The sequence below is a fragment of the Lupinus angustifolius genome, chromosome LG03, assembly GCF_001865875.1.
Source record: "Lupinus angustifolius cultivar Tanjil chromosome LG03, LupAngTanjil_v1.0, whole genome shotgun sequence".
NCBI classification, from domain to species: Eukaryota; Viridiplantae; Streptophyta; class Magnoliopsida; order Fabales; family Fabaceae; genus Lupinus; species Lupinus angustifolius.
The window spans coordinates 19,317,947-19,318,174 of NC_032011.1; positions in this window are offsets into that span (position 1 = coordinate 19,317,947).

Sequence of the window (228 nt, forward strand, 5' to 3'; positions counted from 1 at the left end):
CTCATTCTCGTCCTCATCCTCATCCTATCCTCGTCCTCATCCTCATCGTCATCCTATCCTCATTCTCATCCTAGACCTCCTCCTATCATCCTCCATATCCTCATTCTCATCCTCGTCCTATCCTCATCCTCATGCTCCTCCTCTTCCTCATCCTATTCTCATCCTCATTCTCGTCCTCATCTTATCCTCATCCTCCTCCTCATCCGATCCTCATCCTCATGCTCGTCC